This window comes from Triticum aestivum, chromosome 5A (assembly GCF_018294505.1).
Source record: "Triticum aestivum cultivar Chinese Spring chromosome 5A, IWGSC CS RefSeq v2.1, whole genome shotgun sequence".
Taxonomy (NCBI): domain Eukaryota; kingdom Viridiplantae; phylum Streptophyta; class Magnoliopsida; order Poales; family Poaceae; genus Triticum; species Triticum aestivum.
The window spans coordinates 607,589,391-607,602,481 of record NC_057806.1 but is presented as its reverse complement, the minus strand read 5'-3'; the positions used below and the strand labels follow the sequence as shown (position 1 = coordinate 607,602,481).

Here is a 13,091-nt window from a genome sequence, read left to right as displayed (position 1 = left end):
TCTTTTGAACCATGCATCCAAATCCCGAACCGTTTTCACCGTTGAATTTCTCGCCTCGAGATTCAAAACTAGATTCCATGTCAATGTTTCAACAAACTTTTTTTACGAAAAAAGGAAAACCAAGAAAAAGTAGGAAACTGAAAGAAAAACGGTAATAAAACCCAAAAAGGAATAAAAACCGAAGCCGAGAAGCATAGTTTCATTTTTAGCCTTTTTTCGGAGAAGCGCAATGTGTGTTTCTCACACAAAAGGACAAGCTGTGCTTTTCCCTTTTTTCGGGGAAGCATAATGTGTGGTTCTCACACAGAAGCACAAACTGTGCCTTTTCCTTTTTCAAGGAAGCATTGCTATATTTTTTTTCTTTTTTGGGAAGCACAAATATTCTTCTCGTGGAAGCAAGGTTATATTTCTCATGAAAGCAAGGATGTACTTTTCATGACCGTGTTTATTTTCTAGGAAGCACAACTGCGCTTCTCGGAGAAGCACATTCTGCGCTCCTCGCCCAAATGCGTTGCTTTCTGAATTTTTATTTGCCAAAACAAAGAGAAAGCCGAGCAAAAGCCCAAAAAACCATATAAAATCCAAAAACATATCCAAAAATAAAAAAAAAATCCCAAAGATGCGCAGAACACATGGGACATGGCGGCTGCTGGACGCACGACACACTCTTAGATTCTAGTTTTAGGGTATATCGTGAAGCTACCCCATATGACTTGCGTTTTCTACAGCGGAGCTAAATTTTAAGGAGCGAAGTAGTCCCATACAGGCCCTTGTGGCCCAAAGTTGCTCCCGAAAATTCTTATCATCATCTCTCACAAATACATATGGGCCAAAGAGTTAAGGCCCAACTCAGCGCGTCCCGATCTGAGCCGTCCATTCATCATCCTGGTTAGGGTTCCTTTCCGACCTCTATAAGTACCACGCGGGAGCCATCCTCGTACACCTCCGCCGCCGCAGCAAGCAGACACCGAGAGTTCGATACCCAGTCCGCCTGCTGCGCCGCCACCTCCGCGATGAGGGCCAAGGTTCGTTCCCGATTCACCTCTACCTTACCTTTTGATCCGACTGCTCGATGCGGTCTAGTGATTCCCTGCTGTTGCCTCACCATGTAGCTCGCGCGCTCGGTAGTTGTAGTTGCTTGTTTGCGCGGTTCTCTGTGATGATGAAAACAGATGACGAGTCCGATGCAATCCATTCTATAAACCATGTGGACAATCGAGGCATTTGTCTGAGAGAACGTTGATTGCTTAGCCATTTGCTTAGCACGGTTTTCCCACTGTTTTTTTGTGTGTGTAAAATTGCGTGGTTGGCATGATGAGGAAGACAATAGTTGTCCGATCTATTTGATGATAAAATCCTCCTACTCATTCTGAATGTCAAACTGACTGCAGATCTACTTTGCTTAACTAGTTCTTTAGATATCTTAGCATAATTGTTTCCTATTTGCCTTTGAAACTGACTCTAGTTTGGGAAATGATGAAGAACAATTGGTCCGTGTTTCTGAAAATCATGTGATGATATCCAATGAAACACTCAAATCTTCTGATTCTAAATCACATAGAACTATCTTTCCATTTTCATAATGGAATTGTTATGTTTTTATGCATCCCCTAGAGTGCTCATTTTCCCCACTTCTTTTTTCCGGTTAATTGTGTCGTTGGCATGATGAGGAAGACAATTGTTGTCTGATCTATTTGATGATCAAATCCTCCTACTCATTCTGAATGTCAAACCAACATGCACTAGTTCTGTAGATATCATAGAATAGTTGTTTCCTCTTTAATTTTGAAATTGACTTCAGTTTGGGAAATGATGAAGAACAATTGGTCCGTGTTTCTGAAAATCACGTGATGATATCCAATGAAACACTCAATCTTCTGATTCTGAATCACATACTAGTCTCTCTTTTCATGTGGAATTATCTCATGTTCCTGCACATCTAGCACTATGCAATTTGTACTGATGATCTGCATTTTGTGTTAATGTGCAGTGGAAGAAGAAGAGGATGAGGAGGCTCAAGAGGAAGCGCCGAAAGATGAGGCAGCGATCCAAGTAGGTGAACAACGAGGAGAAAGCTGAACCTTGTATCATTGCACCAGTATGTTGGGATGATAGGGTGTTCTGGTTCCTGATATGTCTGGGTTGTTGTGATATTTGGGTGATGCCAACCCTTGTAACATGAGGATAATTATATGCTTTCCATCGAGGCTGGATATTCAGCTTAAGAAATATTATCATCTATTTTTGATTTGCTGCCCTGCCTGTTCCTTCTTTTCTGGCATGCATCTGATGTTTTGGTCTAAGTTGAGTGTTATTTCAGTTCGTTCTCTTTCCATTTGCTTCTCGAAAGCATATTTACAACTGGAATTGCTATGAGTACTCAACCCGTCCCTACAACAAACAGACCATTACGGAGCTCTTCCTCTGCAGCTCGGGTCTAGTTTATTTCAGGCAGGCGTGGATTGACTTGGAAAGAGAAACAATTTAATATCTTGTCTTATCTTTCAGATGATATCTTGGCTTGGTGTTGAGAATCTTTTTTCTCCATTCTAGGGGTGCTATGCACTTGTGATAGATCTTTAGAAAAACAGAGATATATGTCCAATCTTTCTCCACTTCTTTACAAATGCGGCCGGTGCTCCCCATGCACTGTTTGAGTGAGGATGCATACCAAACACGTCTCTGAGCGTCCTGCCACAATACTTTCAGGCACGTCGAAATCCACCTTGTTGGCGAGTCCACCTTCAGACGAGATCCACCGGGTCAGGAGTTGGCGAGTCCGAAATCCACCTTGTTCCCGGTATCCTCCAGCCCGACCGTCACGATCGCCGGTGCCCTGCTTTGTTTTAGGGAAGGATTCGGCCGGAAGACGAAGTTCCAACCGAGCGCTTAGGGCATCTCCACTAGGGGCTGGGCCCCCAGGACGTCCCCCAAGCACCTTTTTTTAGCACCGACGGGTAAAAAACGTCCCAGCCAGACCTCCAGGACATCGTTTTTCGCCGGATTTTATGAAAATTAGCGCCGGCACGCGCATCCCGCACCCAGCCCGCCGGGGGGCAGCTGGGGACGCCGGCATTGCTTTTTCCTCTCCGCTGCCCCACTTGCCAGCCCCTCTCTCTCCCCTCTCCTCTCCTTTCTCTCTATTTCTCTATTCTTTCTCCTCTCTCCTCTCCTTTTTCCTTCCGCCACCTACCACCCACCATCACGGCCTCCTCCTCGCCGCCGCACGCCAGGGGGCGCGCCTCCGCAGCCTCCCCTCGCCCTCCCCTCGCCGTCCACCGCGGCCCCGCTCCCACCGGTGGCCGCCTTCCCTGCTGCGGCCTCCTCTCGCCCTCCCCTCGCCGATCGACTCGCCGCCCCCACCGCCCACTCCTCCTCCGCGGCGCAGCACCAGGGGCCGGTGCTCTCGCTGGCGTTCCTCTCCAAGCTGCTCGACGCCGTGGACGCCCTCGCCAGGCCCCCCGCCGACCGCCTCGCCGCCGACCTACTCGACCGCTCCGTCAAGGCACTCGACGTGCTCAACGCGGTCTTCCTCGCGCTCGCCTCACTCCGGAGCTCCCACCGCGTCGCGCTCACCGCCGCGTCCTGCTTCCTCGCCGCCGACGCGCCGCTGCTGCACCGCCGAGGAGGCCTGGGACGCGCCGGGGAGGAAGCGGAAGGGCCCGGAGCTGGACGTCGCGAGGAGCATCGAGCTGCTGGCGAGCTCGTTCCTGAAGATCGAGCGGAGACCATGGCCAAGACGCAGCTGCAGATCGCCAGGCTCTTCGCCAAGCGGCTCAAGGAGTGCGTCGGCGGTAATGGTGGCAGCCCGTGGAGCTGCCCTCCTCCCTCGACGTGTTGCAGGAGCTCGGGGCGAGGCCGGGGCTAGACGTGGCCTAGGGCGGGCGCGAACGGGGGCAGCGGGACGGAGCCGCGCTCGGTGCGGCATCGGCGCGGCAGAGCGGGACGGAGCCGCGCTCGATGGCGGACGCGCGGAGCAGAGCAGATGCGGAGCTCGCCGCGCCCGCGCCCGTGGCCGGGGCGGAGCTCGCGCCCGCCTCTGCGTGGCCGGGGCGGCGTCGAACGCGACGGCGGGGCAGCGGACTTGGGCACGCCATACCGCCTCCACCTCCATGGCCGAGCAGAGGAGAGACAGATGAGGGGGTGGGGGAGACAACGAGTGGAACCTTTTTGACACCCAGGCAAAAATTCTCGCCGGCAGCCCCCCAGGAGGCGAAAAAAATGCCTCCTGGAGGGGCAAACGGCTGGAGATGCCCTTAGCATCCAGGTTGCAGCCGACGCTCGCACCTGCACCAGACTTTGAGCGCTTGAGCCAGGATAATCTGGTGCATGACTGGAATCAAGCCGGGCAAGCCGTCCACTCTCGAGGACGCATACCAAACGTCCTCCGGACAACGGGTCAGTTTAGTTGCCTTCTTGGCGATTTCGTGCCTGGCCACAAGTGTGCCTGAGACATGGTTGGATAGTGTCCTGAGTGTTTGATACAATGCCTGGCCTGAAAAAACTGTCATGATCATTAGCCTGGGCAAACACAGGCACCACCATTAGCCTGAGGCCAGGCGAACGATTCCAAACGCCTGGTGCGTGCCTGGTTACATATTAGTGTTAAAATATTCTGCGGATATAATGGGCTCCACAACTGTACATACTTTTGACACTATAAAATATTCGCTAATGCTTTTTCAGGCCAGGGCATCATCCAAACGTCCTCTTCTCAGGCCAACTTGCCCAGGCATAGAACACGTATGCTCTCAGGCTGTTCCAGGCACTGACTTTTTTCAGGCATGGTGGCCAGGACACAAACCAAACAAGCCCAACATCCACACCTTGTGACCAGGAACCAAACCAAATAGCCTCAAGAATCATCATTGTTTGACATGTTTTCACGATGCCACTCATTCCCAAGCCGTGGTGCTTCGCTGCACCACATTCGCATCAAACAAGTGATTTTTCCCTCACACGCTTATAGCAAATAGAAGAGGCTAAAATGTGTTGAACATGTGTTTGGTTAGCATCACAAACATTGTTAATCACCGGTCACAAGAGTGCGCGTGCGCTTGTGGGAACTGACTTCTAGAAAGGAAATAGCAAAGATGATACTATATACTACTTGTGGTCAGGTACTTGAGGTAATAAGCTTGCACATGACAAAGTTATTTTCAAGTCCCTCCCTGCAACTTTGATGGCTCAAGTACTATCGCAATTATGAATGGTGGTAGGCGACTAATAGTAGAACATATCAATCTATTACTATTTCACTAATTTTCTTCGGTGGAATCTATCATCTTGCTAGAGCTGGCAAAGAGGTCATGCTCAAGGTCGGGGCCTGAGATATTTTACACTTGAGTGAAAGTATGCTTCTGCGTCACGGGCTAGCTTAAAGCCGATGTGACCAAATATCAATCTAACTCATGGACACTTTTTAGATAATGGAAGGATCACTAGGATCAAACATTCAATAGCAACCATGCTACAAGATGATACGCTAATCTTTTTTTTGAAACGCGGTCCCTTAGGGCCCGATTCATTAAATAAGCTCGAAGAGAATTGCCCGGTTAATAAACGGAAAACCGGGTGAAAACCGTCACAACTAGCCCGCAGAAACAAGGCACACCGGGCGACCTGACAACCCACACAAGAACGCACATACGCCACTGAGGGGAAGCGTCGAGGCTTGCGCCGGCCGATGCCAAACAGTCAACCACACGCGCATTGCAGGAGAAGAGCGTTGGGCTTGCACGGAGCCAGCGCCAGAGCGGCGACTCCTCGAACACGCCGGAAGAGACCGACTACCAAGAACCATCAGCAAACCTGACTCCGCCCGAAGCCGCCATCGTTGCCACAAACAAGAAGCCGCGCAACATCCGCATTGCCAGACGGGCACCTGCCGACCACAATGCCGCGAGCGTCCAGCCCATGAAGCATGCAACCGGGATCCGAAGCTCTTCAAGGCGACGCCCCAAAGAGGGAAGCGACGATGTCGACGCCGTCGCCCGACCCAACCGGGCCTTAGGCTTTTACCCGAAGAGCAAGATCCGAGGGCGTAAGGGGATGCCGGACTCCACAACGATGCCTCCAAGGAGGTTAAACGACGTCCACAGACGCCGACGCCGCCGGCCGGCAAGACCAGCCAAGCTTTCGCCCGGAGTACCCCAACACCACCAACACCTTCACGCACTGCACCTTCGCTGACCCGCCCACCTCTCGCGAAGCCACCTCGCCAGCAGCACCGGAGAGCCACCACACCTCACCTCCCCGCCGGACGAGAAGACGCCGACGGGCCAGATCCGGCCGATCTGGCATCCCACCACCGCTGCGCAACAGGAGCCACCAGAGGCCAGTCCACCACCGGCCCGACCAGGGACCGCGCCCGCCCCGACGCGTCGGAGAGGAGCAGCCGGGCCGGAGGCCAGGCGCCCGCCGACGGGGCTATCGCGGGTGCCACCCGCGAAGGCCGCTGCCAGGAGGCATAGGGGCCCGCCAGAGCCGCAGCAGAAGCCCCGGATGGATCCATCGCGCGACGCGGAAAAAGGGGATCGAGCCTTCCCATCCCGAGATCTCGCGGCCTGGCGAGAGGAAAACGCCCCCGCCGCCGCCGTCCGCCGCCAGGGCTTATCCCGGCGGCCTCCTCCGGTGACGGCAAGGGGAAGAAGGAGGGGGGCGGGAGGGCGGCCCGGCGGCGCGGCCGAGTCTCCGCCCGTGCCGCCTCAGCCGAGACGACGCGGGGGCGAGCTGCTCACTTGGAAATGATCGACCTGCGATTTTCTGATACGCTAATCTTGAACATTTACTTAATTTAAACCACCGACAAGAAGCAACACATATTTTGCTCTGTGGTTGCTACTACGTATTAGATGTAGTGTGTCTGCAAGTGTTGATAAGAGAAGATTTGCTAGGCCACCCATGAGCCATGACATTCAAGTCAAATCGTCGGTATTTCTAGGGTTATTAACTCTATGATGATGAACAAAGGTTAAGAGTCTGATGTAATCTATTATACCAAACCGTGTGGAATAATGAGGCGTTTGTTTGGGAGAATACTTATTAAACTTGCCCCAACCTTTGTCTGTTTTTTTAGTCATTATGTGTGCGTATGTGTTTTGCTTGACTACTCCCTCTGTTTCTAAATATAAGTCTTTTTTAGAGATTTCAATATGGATTATATACGGAGCAAAATGAGTGAATCTACACTCTAAAATATGTCTATATACATCCGTATGTAGTTCGTATTGAAATTTCTAAACAAAATTATACTTAAGAACGGGGTGGGAGTACTGGTGTTAGGTATAAATAGTTGATATTGTTGTGTTAGTTCTCTGTAGCGATTAAAACATATGACGAGTGTGATGTAATCCATTCTGTTAAACTATGTGGATAATCAAGGCATTTGTCTGAGAGAACATGCTTAGTCTTTAACTTTGTGACCCTATTTTAGGATTAGCTGTGTTGTTGGCACAACGAGGAAGACAATTGTTGTATAATTTACCTAATGACAAAATCCTCCTACTCATTGTGAAGTTCAAAAGTCAAAACGACAACATATATGTTTTTTTTCGGAGAAAGATTCATCTCACTCTTTCATTCTTATCACTTTTTGCCAAATACCGTGTTGTAAGATCTGCCCTTGTTTCGTTTACCCTTGCTTTCTGTTTGTTCATTTAACCAACTGATCATCACACAATGAGGCCGATCAAATCTTAACACTCAATACTCATGTTCCCAACAATTATATGTTACTTGTCCTACTTTGTACTCTTCACATTTAAAATTATATTGTACATTGTGTACTGATTTGTACGTCCTTTTGCAATTATTGAACAAAGGGATTACTAATTATTTGCCTCACTCTTAGGTGGTTGTTTTCTTTCTTCCATGCATTTGTGAAAAGTTGTATGCTCGTTACCATAAAAAGGGTAAAATTAGTATGTAATTGGCGCCTGAAGTTCGCCCTTGCATGCTGTCTAATCAAGGCTTCTTCCCATCTTCATATGTACACTAGAACAATGCCCATGCTTTGCAATGGGATATAAATATTCTAGTACATTAGTTTATGATTTTACCTGTCGATAATAATGCGACCGTGAATGTCACATCCCTAGTCTGGTATGACTTAGACTAGCTAGCCATTTGTGCATCATATTTAAATTTCATTTAAATTTGAAATGAGGATTGGTGGAGCCCTCAGAATCATTTTTGAAAATGACCCAAAAAAAAATTTCTCCAAAAGGGTCCAAGAAAATGCTCATGTTGCTCTCTGAAACTATTGGACAGAGATAAAAATCAAAACAATATTTTTAGGAGCTCATGGATATTTATTTTGGCCATTTGGATTAATCCGATAATTATTTGCATTGGAAATATATTGCTATATATATGAAATATGGTCCAAAAATTATGCCATTTATAAAGGAGCTCTGAAATAATATATCTAGCTCCTGCAAAAATTGGCATAAGGTAATAAATTGATTTAGTATTTTATTAAATCAAAACAAATGTCAGAAAAAAATAGAAAACGAAAATAAAAGAAGGAGAAGCTTACCTGGGGCTCCCCCCTGTGCAGCCCAGCAGCAGGCCGGCCCAGCCAGCAGGCGGCCCAGCCCGCCCCCTCCTCTGTCGTCTTCGTCCTCGACAGAGGGAGGGGAGCGTGCCCAGCGCGCGCGCGTGCCACCGCGCCACGCCACCTCCCTCCCTGCCTGCCTGTCCTCCCCTCGCCGCTCTGGATGGACCGGACGACGCCACGCGACGCCCAGCACCTCTCTCCCACTCTCTCATTCCTCCCCCTCCCCTGGTTCTCTCTCTCCCGACCGCCCGAACGCGCCCGTCGCCACCGCTCGCCGTAGTCGTAGCCACCGCGCCCCTCGAGAGCATCTGAGCAGTCCACGAGCTCCGCCACGTCGCCGGCTACCTCCTCGTCGAGCCACGCACCTCCGGACGGCCTCCATCGCCGCCATCGCCATCGTCTTCCTCCTCGGGCTCCGCCGTCCGCCGCCGTCGATTCGCCGTCACCAGGTCTCCCCCGACCCCGCTGTGCTGCTCTGCGTGATCGCCGTGAGCATCTCCCTGTTTCCCCTCTCTTCTCCCCCTCGTTCCCGTGTCGCAGCCGTCGCTACCACCACGGCCGAAGCCTCTCGCCACCGTCCATGTCGCCGTCGCCGTCTCGGCCCGCCTCCGCCCAAACCGAGCCTTCCATTGCGCTCCCGGTGCCACGAGGGTGCCGCCGAGCCCCTCAGGTGGCCTCCCCGTGCCCCGCAGGCCGATCCCGCTCGCGCCCGAACTCCGGCCGCCGCCGTGAGCTTTGCTCCGGCGAGCTCCGGCCTTCCCCGCTCCTCCCACCTGTCCCACCAGATGCGCGAGAGCCCGGGCTACGCCCCGGTGCTCTCCGACGCCGCCCCCGTGGCCTGTTTCGCGAACGCCGCCGCGTCCAGAGGTCGCCGCCGACGACCTCGCCGGCCTGACGAGTGGGCCCCGTCGGCAGGTGATTAGCTTAGTGCTAATCACTGTTAATTAACCCCCTGAGGCTGACATGTGGGCCCCGGTGCCCCCTAACCTTTTAATTAAGTTAATTTAACCCCTGTTTAACCCCCTGTCACTGACGTGTGGACCCCACACGTCAGGTTTGACCCGGACCAGCCCAGTTGACCGCTGACATCGTGCTGACGTCATGCTGGCGCAATAATATGATTTCTGGAATTAAATTTAATCAGAAAATTCCAGAAATTGTTTTAAACTTCAAAAATTTATATCAATTCAACCGTAGCTCAGATTAAAATAATTTATATATGAAAAATTATCAGAAAAATGCAATTTTTCCATCTGTACTAGTTTCATGCATGAAAAACCAACTTATACATGCTGAATATGGGAAAACACATTATGGCATATATAAGAGACTTAATTTAGTAATGCATTTGAACCTTTGGTTCAAATGGACTTCAAACCAAATGTTTACTAGTTGCATTAGCTCAAACAGCATCACATCTACATGCCATGTTCATGCATCATATTGTTGCATATGATTGTGTATTGATTGCCGGCACCGTTCCTTCTCGATAGGTCCTGCTCCGGAGACGTTCCAGAGTACCTGTCTGTGAAGCAGTGCCTCCCTTGTTGATTTACCAGGCAAGCAAACCCCCTTGTTCATTTCGATAAAACCCTACTCTCTCGCTCCTGCTCTCAGTTATTGCATTAGGACAACAACGGTTCATCTGCTACTTTGTGCTGCGGTAGTTGAACCCATTCCTCTGCATGACCTGTCATTGCCACAGTAAATAGTTGAAACCCACTAGCATGTGTAGGAGTTGATTGAAGCCATTGTTGTGTTCCTACCATGCTATGCCTGCTATTGCTTAGAGTTGTGTCAGGTCTGATTCATTGGGAATGAATTGGAGTGTTACGATATGTTCTGATGCTGAGAGTTAAGTGTGTGAACACGATTTGGTAAAGGTAGCGGTGAGAGGCCATGTAGGAGTACATGGTGGGTTGTCTCACTGGAACCGTCCTTAAGCACCGAGTTCTATGTATGTTGTCCAATGACTCGATACTACCACACATTGGGCTCCGGGCGCTCCAAGCCCTCTCGACTTATTAACCGACTTGATCTCTGTCCAGGAGTCGCAACTAGTTTCTGGTGTTTGTAGGTAGTGCTATTTTTCTACCAAGTGGCACCCGGCAGGGTGGGCTTGGGACAGACTAGGCACACGTGGCCTGGTGTACCGAGTGGCACCCGGATGGTGGGCTCGGGAACCCTGTACACATCGTTTGGGGCCGTAAGCGACACCCCGGCCGGATCTCCTTGCGGATGGAACCCGAATAGGCGATAAACCTGGATTAGAGTCTTGTGTGGTTAGTCAGGTCGTGGCCGACACCCTCGCCAGGCTTCCGCTTGAAGGTTGCCGAGATACATGACGTGTACATGGCGGTAAGTGGCGAGAGCGTGTGTGAAGAAGTACACCCCTGCAGGGTTAACATGATCTATTCGAATAGCCGGGTCCGCGGTTATGGACTTCTTGGATGCTTACATGGTACATAGACAACTTGAAGTGGATACTATAAAATGCTCAAGACATGTGTGAGTGCTATGGATGGCCTTCTCGTAGGGAGACGGGGATGAATCCATAGTAGTGTATTGTGTGGTGATTAGTGGACTCGTGTACGTTGTTTCACCTCAAGAGTTTCTGGTAGTCGTAGAACAGGATAGCCACAGAGTCAAAGCTGGCTTGCTGCAACTAAACCCCACGTTACCCTCTTGATACAAGTGCATGTATGATAGGATCTGATGTAAGTCTTGCTGAGTACCTTTGTACTCATGTTGCTTTATTTATGTTTTTTTTTCAGCGGAAACTTCGGTCTTACTAGTGTTCTCGTGGACTTCGACTAGTAGCTAGTACCTCAGCTACGATCTTGATCGGAGGTTGTAGATAGTCAGGCTTTCAGCCTTTTTCATTTATAGATGTCTGTACTCAGACATGTAATGCTTCCGCTTGTTGCTTGATTGCTCTGACTGTTGGGTCATGTGACCCCTGTTTGTAATAATGCTGTGATGGCTCTTCTGAGCCTTTATCTATATAAGTTGTTGAGTTATGCTGTGATGCCATGTTGTACAGCACATACCTGCATGTTATGCGTACGTGTAATGTGTATTGCTATGTGTGGGATCTGACTATCTAGTTGTTTATTCTTAGTAGCCTCTCTTACCGGGAAATGTCTCCTAGTGCTTCCACTGAGCCCTGGTAGCTTGCTACTGCTCCGGAACACTTAGGCTGGCCGGCATGTGTCCTTCTTCGATCCTGTGTCTGTCCCTTCGGGGAAATGTCACGCGATGAATACCGGAGTCCTGTTAGCCTGCTACAGCCCGGTTCACCGGAGTCCTGTTAGCCCAGTGCTACAGCCTGGATTCACTCGTTGATGACCGACACGTTCGATGCTGGGTCATGGATGCCTGTCCCTGTAAGTGAGTGCCACTTTGGGTTTACGACTAGCCATGTCAGCCCGGGCTCTTTATCATATGGATGCTAGCGACACCATCATATACGTGTGCCAAAATGCGCAAACGGTCCCGGGCAAAGGTAAGGCGACACCCGTGGGGATACCGTGCGTGAGGCCGCAAAGTGATATGAGGTGTTACATGCTAGATCGATGTGGCATAGAGTCGGGGTTCCGACAGCTTTTGGTATTAGAGCCTGACTGCCTGTAGGTTTACCAAGCCATACTGGTCGAAGTTGAGTCTAGAAATTCTTTAGTTATGTAAGGGAATTGATTGTGGGAAGGAACGTAAGGCTCTTTTACTCCTTTACCTCATGGCCTTCTGATCTGAGTCATCCTATCTTTCCTATGGGGTTAAGGAACTAGGCTTCTCTTCCGTCTATCAGGATCACGTGTTACTACTCCGTAGTTCCATAGGACTGGTTGATCAGAGTCATACCCCAGTTTTGAGTATTTCCGGTGTAGTCTGTTTAGTATGATCTCAGAACCTTGAGTAATGCTGATGAGTATGTTACCACCCCATTTTTAGTAGGATGTCTCATTCCGAGCATTTTACTACCATTATGCTGCCGGAATTTCCCTAGGAGTTCGAGTGATACTAATCCCTTGTCCTACATTCTACAGTCCATAGTTGATGCTGATTCCGTCTCTGGGTTCGTTTCACCAGGATGTCATCAAGTTCTGTTGTTCGTAGCCAGAACCACGGAGATGGTAGGGATGAGGATCCTCCCGACCAGCCTTCGTTGACAGAGTTCCTGCTAGAGATGGAGAGGAACAAGCGTGAGTCTAACCGTTTGTTGGCACGTATCAAGGAGAACACCGCACATCAGTTCAAAGGGTCTGCTACCATTCATAATTTCATTCGCTTGCACCCACCTACCTTTCATCATTCCATCAAGCCACTCGATGCAGATGACTGGCTCCGTAGCATCACTCATAAGCTGCTTTCCGCGAGCGTAGCTGAAGATGACAAGGTCACTTATGCCACATATCACCTGGAAGGTCCTGCTAGTCTTTGGTGGCAGAACTATGAGACTATGCTTCCAGCTGGCCAGACTCCTACCTGGAGAGATTTCACTGAGGCTTTTCGCGAGCATCACATTCCTGAG

General features: G+C 50.2%; 1 long non-coding RNA gene and 7 other non-coding genes across 8 annotated transcripts; all 8 read left to right on the top strand.

Annotated features, from left to right (window-relative positions):
• Positions 1 to 884: 884 nt before the first annotated feature.
• LOC123105265 (uncharacterized) lies at positions 885 to 2,251 on the top strand. Its single transcript, XR_006450753.1, has 2 exons — positions 885 to 1,025; positions 1,991 to 2,251. It is a non-coding gene; the product is annotated as an uncharacterized lncRNA (long non-coding RNA).
• LOC123109421 (small nucleolar RNA SNOR75) lies at positions 1,152 to 1,237 on the top strand. Its single transcript, XR_006452650.1, has one exon. It is a non-coding gene; the product is annotated as a small nucleolar RNA SNOR75 (small nucleolar RNA).
• Positions 1,307 to 1,373, top strand: LOC123109186 (small nucleolar RNA Z105). The gene has a single exon (XR_006452484.1). It is a non-coding gene; the product is annotated as a small nucleolar RNA Z105 (small nucleolar RNA).
• Positions 1,469 to 1,550, top strand: LOC123109162 (small nucleolar RNA SNORD18). The gene has a single exon (XR_006452456.1). It is a non-coding gene; the product is annotated as a small nucleolar RNA SNORD18 (small nucleolar RNA).
• On the top strand, positions 1,658 to 1,724 carry LOC123109183 (small nucleolar RNA Z105). The gene has a single exon (XR_006452480.1). It is a non-coding gene; the product is annotated as a small nucleolar RNA Z105 (small nucleolar RNA).
• On the top strand, positions 1,805 to 1,885 carry LOC123109161 (small nucleolar RNA SNORD18). Its single transcript, XR_006452455.1, has one exon. It is a non-coding gene; the product is annotated as a small nucleolar RNA SNORD18 (small nucleolar RNA).
• A 4,700-nt stretch (positions 2,252 to 6,951) lies between the features above and the next one.
• LOC123109432 (small nucleolar RNA SNOR75) lies at positions 6,952 to 7,038 on the top strand. The gene has a single exon (XR_006452660.1). It is a non-coding gene; the product is annotated as a small nucleolar RNA SNOR75 (small nucleolar RNA).
• Positions 7,039 to 7,313: 275 nt separating this feature from the next.
• Positions 7,314 to 7,400, top strand: LOC123109426 (small nucleolar RNA SNOR75). Its single transcript, XR_006452655.1, has one exon. It is a non-coding gene; the product is annotated as a small nucleolar RNA SNOR75 (small nucleolar RNA).
• Positions 7,401 to 13,091: the final 5,691 nt, after the last annotated feature.